Source organism: Schistocerca nitens, chromosome 1 (assembly GCF_023898315.1).
Source record: "Schistocerca nitens isolate TAMUIC-IGC-003100 chromosome 1, iqSchNite1.1, whole genome shotgun sequence".
Lineage (NCBI taxonomy): Eukaryota > Metazoa > Arthropoda > Insecta > Orthoptera > Acrididae > Schistocerca > Schistocerca nitens.
The window spans coordinates 583,177,535-583,191,611 of record NC_064614.1 but is presented as its reverse complement, the minus strand read 5'-3'; positions in this window follow the sequence as shown (position 1 = coordinate 583,191,611).

The following is a 14,077-nucleotide window of genomic DNA, read 5'->3' as shown; positions in this document are numbered from 1 at the left end:
CTCAGGAGGGGATATCTACAACATTCCCTCTCATCATTGGGCAGTCGACAGACATCTGCCTTACCTGCCATGACATTAAAGCCGTTGGAGAACCATTCAGATTACTGCAGTGGGAAACAGCTTTGACGAATCAGCCCTGGCCACGTCAATGTTTAGAAGAGAAGTGAAGCTTGCCCCTCTGGGCCAACATTCGCAATGCTTTTAGCAAAATGTAAGTATATAAATACAGGGAACTACTACTTTAGATATACTGTAAAATGAGCATGGAGTCTTCCCGGCCAGCAGATGACTGTTGTCATGTTGCGGTGATGGAGGAAGCTGTAGCGGTTCCGATATCGAAACTAATGGAGTCCGTCCAATAAAGGACAATGATGATGCTTGTGACTCAGGGGTGGGATGCTAGACAGTGCCACTCGACCGTGGATGGCATAGCTGGTCCGGCGGAGAGGAGTGTCCTGGTGACTAAGGATCGTGGGGACACATCTGGTTCTGATACCCTTGTGGTCTTATAGTCCTCGTTGCGACACTGTACAGGCGATTTCTTCCAGCAAAACAAGGTGCCTGGAGGTAACTCAGGATGACTTCCTGAATAATGTGCCTAAGTGGTTGCTTCTTCATGGAAATGGCCGGACTTTCAGGGCGACAGTTATTGAACTTGTAACCTCCCCCTCACTTATCGACCTTAATGACAGTGAAAGATTAAACCGCGTGCATCTAATGGAAATTTGGGAAAAGCAATCGTCACCGAAGTTAATCTGTCGGTAAAGAGGGAGGAAAGGGTTACATCTAAATGAAAGGAAAAATGCAAATGAAATTGGTGGAAATTAATTTTGAGAAAAGGGTAAAATTAATAAAGAAAGTAAATGTGCGGTCGTTACGTTAACAATTAATTAGCGTTAATTAGCTATTTGAGATATGGGGAAAATTACGGTCGCCAGTCCTATGGACAACTACTATAATAACTGAAAATGAAAGACTAATGCACATATAATTAGCACTAAAGCGTGGCAACTGAAGGTTGACACGTATTGTGTGAAAACTGAATGTTTGTCAGAAGTAATAAATTTCGCTACACTCTGACTTAATTTAGCAAAAGAATTAATAAAACCGGAAAATTGAAAGTTAATTTAGTGACTGAAATTAATAGTGAACTTTGTTTCTGAAGCACTACGAAATTCAATAAAATATGGTTAGTCTTGGGCTACCTCAACAATCATTTCATAAGCTAGTTGAATCTACGCAATTAGAAATAAGAGATTTAACTTTGAACTTGAGTTAAATGATTCTGAACAATTAACAATAGTAAAATTTAGTACGTACCAAGCTGAGCTGCAGTCACAGGTAGGTTAAAATACTGTAACAAATCTCGCACTCTTAATTTGTGCTCGTGTAATCTAAATATTGTAGCCAGCTATGAATACTTTAACTGAACTTTGAAATCAAAGCAGTGAAATGGAATGTTATTACTTTAACGCTGGCGTATGAATTTCAACGACACTCGGGTTCATTCCAGAAAAGGAAGGGACCCTGCTTGGTAATGCAATTGGGACAATGAGCAACAAAGGTTCATGCTAAGTTGCTGTATTTTTTGATGCAACAGTTTGAAAAGCTGAGGTCTGCCATACAGTTCTAAAACTTTACGTGCTTCCAGTCTTCCTTGTTGGTTGATTGAAGGTTTGAAGTCGTCGGTCGGGGAGGTGGCGACAATCACTCATCGTCGGCCGTAGCTGTTGCAGAAGCTGGATGTTGGTGCGCCTTCTTCTCGACACGGTCTCCAGCCGAAACGGGCTCTTGATGTGTGCTAGCTAACGCTTCCCGTCCGCGAGACCATGTTCGAAACTAACATAGCAAGTCGAGCGCAAGTACATGCTGCCAAACACCGAAAGCGCGGCAACTCGCGGGAGCGTCACACAACACACCTGCTCCACTGCCTACTCCAGCCAGACTCTGCTCTGCCCCCGCTCCACGCGACAGAGTTAACACTCCCAAAGATCCTAAACACTTTGTTTCTCCACACGACCTATCGATGTAATCGTTCGATAGCATAGTTTTCCCTAGGCCAGACCCAGCGTAAAAATACAAATAATTACAAAACAAACCAATTATAAAACTTACTGGCAGATTAAAACTGTGTGCCCGACCGAGACTCGAACTCGGGACCTTTGCCTTTCGCGGGCAAGTGCTCTACCATCTGAGCTACCGAAGCACGACTCACGCCCGGTACTCACAGCTTTACTTCTGCCAGTATCTCGTCTCCTACCTTCCAAACTTTACAGAAGCTCTTCTGGACTTTGAGGAGTGCTAGTTCTGCCAGGTTCGTAGAAGAGCTTCTGTAAAGTTTGGAAGGTAGGAGACGAGATACTGGCAGAAGTAAAGCTGTGAGTACCGGCCGTGAGTCGTGCTTCGGTAGCTCAGATGGTAGAGCAATTGCCCGCGAAAGGCAAAGGTCCCGAGTTCGAGTCTCGGTCGGGCACACAGTTTTAATCTGCCAGGAAGTTTCATATCAGCGCACACTCCGCTGCAGAGTGAAAATCTCATTCTGGAAACCAATTATACATCGACATAGTAAAACAATTACAATATATAAAGACACAGAAATGTCATATCTTCAGGTAACAAAATAAGGAAAAAAAATAACAGTACAATAGATGGAAATAGGAGGATATGCATTTCCGGCGTTACAAACTATATGAAATAAAATTGTCATAATTTGTTTTAGGACGTTCAAACTGCGCGGTTAGTCGCGTGGCATGAAGGGAATTATTAAGCGGTGTATGGTTTGGTTTAAGTGACGAAGCCCACGTTCATTTGGATGCGTTCGTCAATATGCAAAATTGGCGCATTTGGGGGACTGAGAATCCGCATTTCGCGAGCGCGTAGTCTCTTCATCCTCATCGGGTGTCTGTATGGTGTGCAATGTCCAGTCACGAAATAATCGATGCGATATTCCTCGATGTCATTTTGACTACAGAACGGCACGCGAAGGTTTTGGAGGATTATTTCATCCCCATTATCCAAAGAGACCCTGATTTCGACAAGACAGATGTGGTTCATGCAAGACGGAACTCGACCCAATCGAAACAGGTGAGTGTTTGATGTCCTGGAGGAGCTCTTTCGGTAGCACATACCGGCTTCCATTCAGAAGAGGCGGCGTTATTCTCTGAAGCGAAGTCATTGTGGACCAGACCTTGGTGTCCTCTTTTTGTGTGACAGGACGTCTCGGAAACCATGTTGACGACCTTCTGCTGTCAGTATTCACGGTTTTCCCGGTGGATGAACCAAGGCCTTCAGTAAAACAGCGGTTCCTGTTTTTTCTTCTTTTTTTTAATTTAGCGTATGCTGTTTTGCATGCTGACCTTTTCTTACACATACGTTGACTGCGGCTGCTTTTGGTGTGAATTTTTCGTAGCGTTTTATTTTTCTGAAGGAAGACTAGAGTTCTATCAGCGCAGAGGAAATTGGCAAATCCTAGATTGCCACGAGATTGCGTTCCTTGGGGCGAACCGTTTACTGCCAATGGCTTGTCCCAGATACTCTAAAGGTACCCGTAGTTAGATGCCGAAACGCGCCTTTTACTGCCGATACAGTGTCTTTGATTTCCGAAAAAATCACACAGCATTCGCCGCCCAGGCGACGCGTAACGCGATATCGATGGGCGGTCAACAATGCGCGTGGTACGTTGCGCGGTAACGGCTTGCCTCCCCTGAGGCAGTTCTTTGTAGATAGTGGCCAAGATCAGTCGCGATATTGAAAGTTTTCATTAACACAGCTGATTACACTGTGAAATATATTTCACTTAATAAGGAACGCCTATCCGACATGGCATTTCTTCGGAAAGTAATCGTGAGTACTATATTCCAGAACTTTATAGATAGTTATAGCTTTGTGAATGCGCGAAAGGTTCATACGTAGAGTGTGTCATTCTATTGTGCTAATTAAAGCTCTGGCTTGAAATTTTTTAATATAGATAGCTTTCAACATTAAAGTAACTCCGCTATCGTGAAAGTACGGACAGTTACAACATGTACAAACTTACAATGTAAGTGATGGCTAGTGCGCGAATCAAGGTTGATATTGCAGTAAGGATGGGTGGGCGTGGACTACAAACCATTTAACACTACCATGATGCCAGGAATAAATCCATTAGAAATAATTCTTATCAGATCATGTTAATTTGCTTCACGTAAATCTTCAAGTGACAACTTTCATCTCTGTGTCGGACATGAGAACGTAAGAATTTTAATAAGCACTCAGGAAGAGTAGGGAGGTGTACAGGTTACAATATTCTACTTCGTTTTTAAAGAACTGTAATTTTCATAAATTGTATCATAAATCAGAATCTTACAATGTATGGAAGAATTTGCGCAGGACTTCCCGGGATGTCACTGTGTCTGTACCTCTCAAACAATTAACATAAGGATGTATGGCTTTTGTCGTCTGTTCCGGGAATACTTAAAAGGTAACTGGGTAGACGGCTTCACCAAGCGATAGGTTCTTGTGTGTTGATTAGTGATAACAGTTGCATACCTGCGTCTGTAGCCGTTAAGCAGATATTTTTAACGCATCGCAGTAGTAATTCTGGCTGTGGTATGGGGTATATGTTACCGATTACCACCTGAGAATATGTGGTTGTTCTAAAATCACCACACAGGTGGATTAGGCCGTCCGGCTACTCTTTTTGTAATGCTGCTCCTTTGAGTCGACGGAATTGGTCACTCTTTAAGCCTGTAATATACTCGCCTTAAGCATTTTTAAGGGAAACTGAACGGAAGCGAAGCTATACGAAAATGTATAAATGTCAGCGTACATAAACATTTCATGTAATTACCATGATTATTATGGACTTCTTAGAAAGATACACTACGTGATCAAAAGTATCCGGACACCTGGTTGAAAATAAAGTTCAATCAGGTGCTGGAAGGTTTCTTGGGAAATGGCAGCCCATTCTTCACGGAGTGCTGCGCTGAGGAGGGGTATCGATTTCGGTCGGTGAGGCCTGGCACGAAGTCGGCGTTCTAAAACATCCCAAACGTGTTCTACAGGATTCAGGTTAGGACTCTGTGCACGCCAGTCCATTAGAGGGATGTTACTGCCGTGTAACAACTCCACTACAAGTCGTGCATTATGAACAGCTGCTCGATCGTGTTGAAAGATGCAATCGCCCTCTCCGAATTGCTCGTCAACAGTGGGGAGCAAGAAGGTGCTTAAAACATCAGTGTAGGCCTGTTTTGTGATAGTGCCACACAAAACAACAAAGGGTGCAAGCCCGTCTCCATGAAAAACACGACCATACCATAACACCACCGCCTCCGAATTTTACTGTTGGCACTACACAAGCTGGCAGATGACGTTCACCGGGCATTCGCCGTACCCATATCCTGCCATCGGATCGCCATATTGTGTACCGTGACTAGTCATTCCACACAACGTTTTTCCACTGTTCAATAGTCCAATGTTTACGCACCTTACACCAAACGAGGCGTCGTTTGGCATTTACCGGCGTGATGTGTGGCTTATTAGCAGTCGCTCGACCATGAAAGCCAAGTTTTGTCATCTCCCGCCTAACTGTCATAGTAGTTGCAGTGGATCCTGATGCAGTTTGGAATTCCTGTGTGATGGTCTGGATAGGTGCCCGCCTATTACACACTACGACCCTCTTCAACTGTTGGCGGTCTCTGTCAGTCAACAGACGAGGTCGGCCTGTACGCTTTTGCGCTGTACGTGTCCCTTCTCGTTTCCTCTTCACTATCACATGGGAAACAGTAGACGTAGGGATGTTAAGGTATGTGGAATCCTCACGTACAGACGTATGACGCAAGTGACACCGTCTTCGAAGGTGGTAAGGTGTTTACCTTACCACCTTCGAAGACGGTGAGTTCCGCGGAGCGCCCCATTCTGCTCTCTCACGATGTCTAATGACTACTGAGGTCGCTGATATGGATGGATTACCTGGCAGTAGGTGGCAACACAATGCATCTAATATGAGGGTGTCTAGATACTTTTGATCACATAGTGTAGGCAATGATAAACAATTATTGGTATTTTGTTTTTGTAATGTGTGTTCCAAAGATTATTTTGCATGAATAGATCGATATACGATAGTATTCTTTTTTTTGCTACATGTTTTTATAGGCAAATCTTAGCTCTTTTTCAGTACGAATTTGCTACATGTTTTTATAGGCAAATCTTCGCTCTTTTTCAGTACGAATAGGGAGTGCGAATTATGCATATGTTGAGTTAGCTTGGAGGCTGATCTTAATTGTACTGTGAAGTGAAATAAAATATATCTATTCGACAACAGAGACTCAACCAGTGTTCGTTTCATTTAAGAAATGAAGCCGAGCATGCCTTAGACCAGTGTACGAAGCTGCATTTCGGAATCTAGCATGGACATGGATTGCGAGCCTATAACTTTAGACAACAATAACAGATGAGTACCATGAAAACTGTGCATTTAAATGCTACCCTTGCTACCTCTTTCTGCAGTGCGTCACTATCTCAGGATGAGAAGTGCTGTGAAAGTTTGACCAGCCACCCAAATTTAAACTTACTTAAAGATTAATAAATCTGTTCCACAAAATTTCGGGAGAACTGCCCGATGTTTGTAACTTCCTGGTACAATATTTCGACGCAGAGTCTTCTGGCCATCTTCAGGTGATATTGGTGAAAACTCCCTGAGCTCTAGTATTTAAGGCCCCGCCGGCACATGCGTGGTGGATTCACTATGAGTTGCGCGTGCACTTCTTGAGCGCGTTCGATTCTCCTGTGCCGCGCGCCCTCCGTGGTGGAAACTCGCCGCATCGATATCAATTCGATTATCTTCCTGCGATTCCATCACAGAACTACGACGGCTACGGAGGACACGAAGTTTTTCGACGATTAGATTCCATGTCGAATCCAATTGGAAACCGCCGTCACGATTAATAAGAGACTCACTGTGAGACAGCCGTATTGCCACGGATTCATTAATAATAGAACTCCAAAAGTTAGACGTATGGGCCACAATTTTTGTGTCATTGTAATTCATGACATGACCAGGGGAAAGACAGTGTTCGGCGATGGCAGACTTACAAGGCTGAAGAAGGCGAGTATGCCGCTGATGTTCCACAATGCGATCCTGCACAGTACGCGTCGTTTCCTCTATATAAAATATGCCGCATTTACACGGAATCCTGTAAACACCTGCGAGTGAAACATGTGCAGCGTACCCTGCTACACGTTGCCAATGTTGTTTCAAGTACACTTCCTCCACATGTTGTTTCGCTGGGAAGCATTTAAACATCATCCATACATTCCCGATCTCTCCCCATGCTATTTCCATATTTCTTAAGCCCTGAGGAAAGAAATTTGTGGCTGTCGATTTGCTTTGGACGAAGATATGCGTGCCTGAGTGAAGTCATGGTTCCGTAGGCAACCGCAAGAATTTTTCCATGAAGGCATTCACCGTCTTACCTTATAGTGGGATGGATGTACTATTAACAATTATGACAATCACTTTTGGAATAATTAACAGTTTACTTTATTATTTTTCATTTATCTCATTTGACTGCCACTTACACTTTACGCTATGGATTTGTTGACCGTTACGATGTGAAGGGCCGCGGAATGTTACTGTATGATATCTCAGGGGTTGTTATGCAGTAAGCTGGAATTCGCTGATTTCCATATCCTATTAGGCGATGTTGTGTGTGCGGCACCGGTGGAGACGACAGTAAGGATCCAGAATTATCTTCACTGAGGCACATATCCTGTGAAGTCTCCGTGGGACACAGCCGTCAGTGCCGATGCGTGCCAGTAGAGAATTTATGTTCATCGGCTGTCTCGTTGACGGACGCTCGGGGCTGGCCGACAGAGCGAGGCGACGTGGCATAGGTGACAGATCACTGAACGACACGTGCAGTGGTGGGGGCAGTTCTGCTTGTCTTGCTGACGGAAACTGCCTAGTCAGGTTTGCAACTTAAAGCACCCGTGGGAAAAGGACGATATCATTGGTAGAACGACTTATACCATCTGTCCTACGTCTTTAACTGTTTGCGGGTGAATATAACGGAGTTTCCACAGCACATGCATATTTCTTGGTTGGGCGACAAATATTTCGAAGAATGATTTTCAGACTTGCAAAATGTCTTCAGAAAGTTTCATTTTTTCTCTGACTTTTCTACTCATTGAGGACTGTGATGTTTTGATCTTAATTAGATTCCTGCGATGTCCTGTAGTCGAAACAAGTCATGCGTTGCATGTATTTGGTTTTCTTCTGTTGAAGTTGTTCATCACTCAACTCTATAAACAATAACGGACGTGGACGTTTGAACACCTGGACGGTAGCGAACTAAACTATGGCAGCTATTCCATCGACGACGAACTAGCGGACAAAATGTGATCCTCCCTGTGTTCAAATTTTGCGCTTTCTGAACACTGCTTTTGTCCAGCATTCAATACCGCGCATTCTTATACGTGAAAAGCTCAGGTGTTTCTCGAAATCATTTTTTATTAGTGGCAAGGCTTCAGCAGGCCTTGCAAACAATGGTCTCTCTTATCCTCAAATTTCATTGTCACCCTCGAAATAACATACATTGCTAACCATTCTGCAGTCACAAAGTCTGCGTGTGTCAAGCACCATTCTTCTGCAACAGCCTCGAAACCGCAAATGCAGAAGTTATGAACAATACTGCAAATGTTATGTTATCTTTACTGGGGTCCTAGAAACGACGCATCCGCAGTGGTCCGCAACCCCACGACGACTACCGCAGTCCGCTTCACCCCTCCGTCGCCCCACACCGAACCCAGGGTTATTGTGCGGTTCGGCACCCGATCTGGTTGGAGGGTCCTGGAATAGACATCTGGCGACTTCGCTGGCCAAGATAGAGTTTGGCAAGCATGAGGATAAGGAGTAAAAACTCTCGCCTCCTATGAGTGGGCATTATCTTGCTGAAATGTAAGCCGAGGATGGCTTGCCTTGAAGGGCAACAAAACGGTGCGCAGACTATCGCTATAAGGATGCCAAGGATGACAATCAAAGGGGTCCCGCTATGAAATGAAAAGGAACACCAGACCATAGCTCTAGGTTGTCGGGCCATATAGCGGATGACAGTCAGGATGGTATCCCAGCATTGTTCAGAACGTCTCCAGACAGGTCTTTGGCCTGGAATCTCATTGAATGATGTAGCATTATCTTCAGTGATGAGTTCCACTTCAGATTTAGCCTTGAAGACCGGGGAAGACGTGTCTGGCGAGGCCCCACACCGCGGTGGGATAGCAGTCCGACTCTTGTCCGCCATACGGCCTGCCAACCAGGAGTGACGGTCTGGGGTGCCATTTCTTTTCATAGCAGGTCCCATTTGGTTGTCATCCGCGGCCTCCTCACAACACGGAGGTACTTCGACGATATTATCACCCTGTTTTGTTGCCCTTCATGCCAAGCCATCGTAGGCTTACATTTCAACAAGATAATGTCCGCTCGCACACGGCGAGAGGTCCTACTACTAATCTTCGTGCTTACCAAACACTACCTTGGCCAGCAACGTCACCAGATCTCTCCCCAGTTGAGAAACTTTAAGCATTGTGGGCGGGGCTCTTCAAGCGGTCGGAATTTTGACGATCTAGCGGGCCAATTGGACAGAGATGGGCACCATATCCCTCACAATGACATCCAACAAGTCTGTCCATCAATGTCAAGCCGAATAACCGCTTGCATCAAGGCCATAGATGGACCAACGCGATACTGAGTATCTCAATTTGTGAAGCTCCTTCTCTTGAATAAATCGTCCAGTTTCTCTGAAATGGTAATCATTTGTCCGTACTTACACATCACAACTACCGATTTCCGTCCCATTCGGATAATATCGTCGTGGTGCGCAGTGTTTTTGAGTGTATGTTAGTTTTGTGTCCGTAGTAATGTTTCTCTTCGATGTACACACATGTTTTGATGACATGTGATTCAAAATGGTTCAAATGGCTCTAAGCACTATGGGACTTAACATTTGAGGTTATCAGTCCCCTAGAACTTAGATGTACTTAAACCTAACTAACGTAAGGACATCACACACATCCATGCCCGAGGCAGGATTCGAACCTGCGACCGTAGCATCAGCGCGGTTCTGGACTGAAGCGCCTAGAACCGCTCGGCCACAGCGGCCGGCTTGATGACATATGAGCCTGAGTTGATGTCTGCTGGTCTGTTTTAGTCCTATCGTAGTATACAGTCGTGGACGTAAACTATGTATTACCGTCTTAGGGTGCATCGTAACTGAAAGAAAAATGTTCCAGTAAACATGGGCCGGAAACGAGCCGTTCGCGAGACAATTTCGAACGTTCTGTTATGAGGCGCCACTGACTGGACTCAAATTTCACCTGCGGCCTACTTTAACAATGAATGCAGAACTACTTCAGCACGTTACTAGTCACTCGTAGTTCTTAAAGACGCGTTCCACATGACATTCTCACACTTGGAACCAACGCAGCACTCATCTCTGAAGTGTGTTACGGATTCTTTCAAACACTTCCAGATCATGTCGCAAATCTTGACAACTCTGTGCAATTCACTGCTGCATTTCTTGAGCCGTATCGGCAGGAGTGCTGCACACTTCACTTATGAGATGACCCCAAACAAAAACATTGAGAGTACTGAGGTCAGATGATCGTGGAGGCCAAGGTACAAGTCCTGCTCCATCTGTCCGTCTCGGTGGACCATACTGGTTCATTAAAGTGGTTCAAATAGCTCTGAGCACTATGGGACATCTGAGGTCACCAGCCCGCTAGACTTCCAACTACTTAAACCTAAGTAACCTAAGGACATCACACACATCCATGCCCGAGGCAGGATTCGAACCTGCGACCGTAGCAACTGCGCGGTTCCGGACTGAAGCGCCTAGAATCTCCCTACTGGTTCATTAGATGTTGTTTTGCATCAGTAGCAAAATATATCGGTGCCCCGTCGTGCACGGACCACATTCCCCAATTATGAGCTGTGGGTGAAATCTGAGCGTAATTAGATAGGAAGGTTACTCTGTCACCGCCGTAGTTTAATGATATTATTCTTTCCTGTACTGAATTTTCTGAAACAGCTTCATTTTATTATACTTCTCCGGGATGGGTTCTGTATGACAAAGGAATTTTCTTCCAATTTTCAAATACTGGTTTCCTCACAGCTTTGTTGCTGAGTGCTTCGACCACATATAAGAGAATTTTCTTGTTTTCGCTGCTAATGGAATCTTTAATATGAGCACGCATCAGTTCTAGTGGATAGAAACAGCAATGATACAATAGTTAGGTGACAGACTAATGAGTGTACCCCATATATTTTTGCCAGCTCGTCGGTTTGTGATCTGGAGAAACAGTGTTTTATGAAGCGATATTACTTCGACAAACTCCATTAGTTCCGTAAGCTCCACGTAACATCTGGTTCAACACTTATGTAGGAAGACTGTATACATGGAGACATGGAGACAGTGTAAGGTTTCCGAATAATTTTTTAACGGTAAGACATGGATTTGGAAACTAGATTTCAAACTGTAAGTCATTTCCATAGGCAGATGTGGGCCCTGATCATAATTTACTCGTTATGAGTTGTAGTTAAAATCTGACGAAGCGACAAAGACTTAAGAAGTTAAGGGGGTGGGAACTGAATAATTTGAAAGAACTGAATGTTGCTGAGACTTTCAGAGGAGCATTAGGCGATAACTGGCAGAAACAAACGAAAGGAATCCTCTACGAATGGATAGCTTTGAAAAATGAAATAGCGAAGGCAGAAGAGATCAAATAGGTAAAAAGACAAGGCCTAGACGAAATCCTTGGCTCACACAGGAGATACTGAATTTAACTGAAGAAAGTAAAATATGTAAAAATACACAAAATGAAGCAGGCAAAAGAGGCTATAGACGTCTAAAAAAATCGATTGCCAGAAGGCACAAAATGATCAAGCAGGAATAGGTAGGAGCAAGGCTGCAGAAGCATGTACCCTGGCGTGGAATACTTGAGAACGAAACAAGGTTTCGCATGACGTGTCATTGCAAAGTAACATAGCTCCATGAAACTTGGACCGTAGGTAGAAAGATTTTCTACAGTATAAGACAGAAGATAAATTAAAAAAAGAAAGACATGCAATGAGACAAATAGAAATGATACTTTTATCCGGAGTCAATATTTACTCTTAAGCCACCGCGATTCGTGATGGTTCCCTGGACATTACAAACGGCGTGACATGGCTCTTAACAGGTAGTGTGATCACCACGGAGGACAATGGATGTCCTGCAACGTGATCCCACGCTAGCCACAAGGATGGTGTGGATTTCTTGTGGTAGGCCGTTCCACTCCTCGACCAGCGCGATTGCCATCTGGTGGATGATCGTTGGTGCATGTGGACATACTGCAATATGTCTCCACAAAGCAACCCACACGTTTTCGATGGGACTTAAATCGGGAGAACGGCAGCCCAGGGTATTCGACGAGTATGTAAGAGCCCCCCCCCCCCCCCCCCCAGGAACCATGGACCTTGCCGTTGGTGGGGAGGCTTGCGTGCCTCAGCGATACAGATGGCCGTACCGTAGGTGCAACCACAACGGAGGGGTATCTGTTGAGAGGCCAGACAAACATGTGGTTCCTGAAGAGGGGCAGCAGCCTTTTCAGTAGTTGCAGGGGCAACAGTCTGGATGATTGACTGATCTGGCCCTGTAACATTAACCAAAACGGCCTTGCTGTGCTGGTACTGCGAACGGCTGAAAGCAAGGGAAAACTACAGCCGTAATTTTTCTCGAGGACATGCAGCTTTACTGTATAATTAAATGATGATGGCGTCCTCTTGGGTAAAATATTCCGGAGGTAAAATAGTCCCCCATTCGGATCTCCGGGCGGGGACTACTCAAGAGGACGTCGTTATCAGGAGAAAGAAAACTGGCGTTTTACGGATCGGAGCGTGGAATGTCAGATCCCTTAATCGGGCAGGTAGGTTAGAAAATTTAAAAAGGGAAATGGATAGGTTAAAGGTAGATATAGTGGGAATTAGTGAAGTTCGGTGGCAGTAGGAACAAGACTTTTGGTCAGGTGATTACAGGGTAATAAAAACAAAATCAAATAGGGGTAATGCAGGAGTAGGTTTAATAATGAATAAAAAAAATAGGAGTGCGGGTTAGCTACTACAAAAAGCATAGTGAACGCATTATTGTGGCCAAGATAGACACGAAGCCCACGCCTACTACAGTAGTACAAGTTTATATGCCAACTAGCTCTGCAGATGATGAAGAAGTTGATGAAATGTATGACGAGATAAAAGAAATTATTCAGGTAGTGAAGGGAGACGAAAATTTAATAGTCATGGGTGACTGGAATTCGTCAGTAGGGAAAGGGAGAGAAGGAAACATAGTAGGTGAATATGGACTGGGGGGAAGAAATGAAAGAGGAAGACGCCTTGTAGAATTTTGCACAGAGCATAACTTAATCATAGCTAACACTTGGTTCAAGAATCATAAAAGAAGGTTGTATACATGGAAGAATCCTGGAGATACTAAAAGGTATCAGATAGATTATATAATGGTAAGACAGAGATTTAGGAACCAGGTTTTAAATTGTAAGACATTTCCAGGGGCAGATGTGGATTCTGACCACAATCTATTGGTTATGAACTGCAGATTGAAACTGAAGAAACTGCAAAAAGGTGGGAATTTAAGGAGATGGGACCTGGATAAACTGAAAGAACCAGAGGTTGTAGAGAGTTTCAGAGATAGCATAAGGGAACAATTGACAGGAATGGGGGAAAGAAATACAGTAGAAGAAGAATGGGTAGCTCTGAGGGATGATGTAGTGAAGGCAGCAGACGATCAAGTAGGTAAAAAGACGAGGGCTAATAGAAATCCTTGGGTAACAGAAGAAATATTGAATTTAATTGATGAAAGGAGAAAATATAAAAATTCAGTAAATGAAGCAGGCAAAAAGGAATACAAACGTCTCAAAAATGAGATGGACAGGAAGTGCAAAATGGCTAAGCAGGGATGGCTAGAGGACAAATGTAAGGATGTAGAGGCTTATCTCACTAGGGGTAAGGTAGATACTGCCTACAGGAAAATTAAAGAGACCTTTGGAGAGA